At 56.3% G+C, this 3,170-nt stretch overlaps 1 pseudogene; it reads right to left on the bottom strand.

The window, feature by feature from the left end:
• Positions 1–1,204: 1,204 nt before the first annotated feature.
• Positions 1,205–2,915, bottom strand: LOC125513324 (annotated as a pseudogene).
• Between the last annotated feature and the right edge of the window lie 255 nt (positions 2,916–3,170).

The following is a 3,170-nucleotide window of genomic DNA, read 5'->3' on the forward strand; positions in this document are numbered from 1 at the left end:
ACGGAGAAGCGCCGCCGCCTTCACATGACACCGCCCTGTGTCATGTCCGCATTATTGCGTCGAACCGCCGGCCTACCTCCGCGAGGCGCCTTCGCCTCACCCCGATACGCCCTGCTCGCTTCGAATCAAACCGGCTTCTGCTATTGTCGCTGAACCGCCACAGGAGTTCCTCCACCATCGTCTCTACAAACCGGCCTCGGTTGCTGCCATCAAAGCCGCCCGGCCTCACCACGGCCTCTACGGCCCTGCGCTAAGTCGCCCGGCCTTTGCCGCCCCCGCCGCTAAACCGCCTCCATCTCGGTTTTCTGACCTGTGCGCCTTCGCCTCCGCTCTGACCCGCCCCGAGACGCCCTGCTCCTACGCTGTTGTGAGTCGCCATTCCGCCTTACTCCACCTCTGCTACCTCCGAGCCGCATCGAGTTGTCGTAGCTCGCCCGTTTTTTCACCACCGCGCCGCTTCCATCGGCCTCATTGCATCTCTGCTAAGATGTTGTGACACCGCCGCGCCACCGGAGCCCTGCCTTTATTACCGCGCCTTTGAGTCGGCATTCGGAGTCGCCGGTCCCGCTTCCGTGGCTGTCTCAAACCGCCGCACGATGAGTTATTGCCCCTGACGTTGTACATCAACCCGCCCGGCCTTGAGTCACCCCTATCGGGATACCTCCGAATTGCCCATGGCTGTGATCCTCCTTCTACCAGGGATGTCTACATCGAGCCGCCGGAACCCAGGGATTATTTTTCTTGTGTAGGAGAGCTTGTATATGGCCAGCGGGCTCTAACCCGTCGTCGGTTGTAGTTCCCGCGTGCCCGTCTCCCAAGCCATCGGGCGGTTTACCTAGCCTCAACGTCAAATCCTCTGCTAACTCGCCGGACCGGATGCCATGGAAATAGCAGTCAAACAAGTGGCCTTCGCAGGAGATAAGAACATGCTATAAGTTGCCAGCAAGCGGGCCCTACCAGGATGTGTGCGGTCTGACTGAGGGGTTGACGCACAAACTGCATCTAATGATCTGGTGCGAATCAAAACAAAGGAGGAGTATGCGATGGAAGATGTGTACAGGCCAGCCACATTTACCACTGCATACCACGAGAGTTGGGATCAGTCGCTGACCAACATGTCATAATTTTTCAATAGCCGCCTGTCGTGCTGAACAGTTGCAATCTCTGGATCGATAAGACCAGGGGTCATTACATGTGTAATTGCATAATCCGTCTGAGGAAAGATCATAGAGACAAAGCAGTAAAGCAGGCACGCAGAGGTTGTGCGAGCGCTCGTAACGCACTGGATCCGTGATGGATACACACTGAATTGTTAACCCGGGAGTCCGGTTTGCCTGGACACATCAGGTTATCCGGCAGACCTGGGTAAAATTATGGTGGCTGCTACAAATCACCCGACTGATTTCCTCGGGAAATCAGTCAGGTCCCCAGCCGTTCGATCAAAGCCCCAACAAACGTTGGATTAAGTCAACTTTGCCACATCGTTCTCACGCAATAAAACGCCGCCGGGGCCTTCGTCTTCCCCGCGTCACAGGCTCATAGCCAACGCAAATCCAACCCCTCCCCCCTCCCAGACAGACGGGATCCCTAGATATGGCGTTGAGCTCCGACGAGCTCGCAGTTGCAGTCGCCATGCCGCGCTCGCTCGAGCTGCCCCAAGAGCCGTCGGGCGTCGGCAAACATTGGGATGCAGCACCGGGACCCCTCGCGCGAGTGCTGCATCGGAGCACTCCATTGCAGCTCAACAGCCGACGACGAGCGCTCCATTGCAGCTCCTTCGAGGCAAATGAGCACTCCATTGCAGCTCCTCCGCCGCCGGCGACGAGCGGTCCACTGCTGCTCCTCCGCGGGCGTCAAGCGCTCCATTGCAGCCCTTCTGCCACCGGTGACGACCGCTCCATTGCAGCTAGCTACTCCGCGGGAGCGAGTGCCCCATTGCAGCTCCTCCGCCGCCGGCTACGAGCGCTCCATTGCGGCTCCTCCGCGGGCGTCGAGCGCTCCATTGCAGCTCCTCCGCCACGGCGATGACCGCTCCATTGCAGCTCCTCCGCGGGAGACGAGTGCTCCATTGCAGCTCCTCTGCCACCGTCGACGATCGCTCCATTACAGCTCCTCCACCACCAGCGAGGAGCGCTCCATTACGGCTCCGCCACCGTCAAGCGAGTGCTCCATGGAAGCACGAGGCTTCATTGCAATGCAGTGTGACGACCGTGGACAAGTTGTTCTGTCACATCCCGTCGCCGTGGACGCATAGCTGCGTTGCAACACTCGCGTTCGTCGACGAGCGTCGTTTCGCATCGGCAGCAACTCACGGTCCTCCGCTGCTGTGGTGGTGTTCGCCATGGCTCCACTCCAGGGACGCTGCTTTGCAGCTACTACGCCTCCAGCGATGCAGCGGAGGAGCTCCAGCTGCTCTAGTGCCAGCGGCCGGCATCAAACTCTGTCGTGGGTCGTGGCACTCTTCTGATTTCCTGGCTATGGTGGTGGTGGTGCTCGCCATGACTCCTCTCCTCTGGCAATGAGATAGGAAAAAGAGAGAAGAAAGAAAATGTATGGTGGAGCAGCTTCGTAGAGATAGGATAAGGGTGGCGGAGGGGGGAAGCGGTGGACAACTAGAGCAGACACGTGGCGCTCGGAGAAGGAGGCTTAAGAGAGATAAAGATCAGCTGGATGATTTTAAACATTCTCCTAAAATTATTGTTATATGGTTCAATCAACAAATCGAAGACCCCACCAAATATTCGCCCGCATTGAGTTGTCCAACGGACAGCGGCAATAAGCATAAATCTTGATGCCTGATCGGTCCAGTTATCTAAACTTGGTTTGCGCCATCAGTATCATCTGACAAAAACAAAACAGGTGTTATCCCTCCTATATATTTTATCAGTACATTTTAATTTCTCTGAGCACCATTACACTGCCCTATTGGTGTTTTTATATACAGGTAAAATTATTGTTATACTACGTGTATAAAGCATGCACTGGCAACGTTCTACAACGGTGTTTTACTCCGTGTCACATTACCTGATGAACGGACGACCAGTTCACGCATCCGCACCGGTTTACAACGTGGAGGACAACTTGCCCGTCCGTGCTGGCCTATAATATTGCGGCCGACTCATCTATCTGCTCCGACGGTGGACTCATCCATGATTGATTTCCGTTTTACC

The sequence above is a fragment of the Triticum urartu genome, chromosome 6, assembly GCF_003073215.2.
Source record: "Triticum urartu cultivar G1812 chromosome 6, Tu2.1, whole genome shotgun sequence".
Classification (NCBI taxonomy): Eukaryota; Viridiplantae; Streptophyta; class Magnoliopsida; order Poales; family Poaceae; genus Triticum; species Triticum urartu.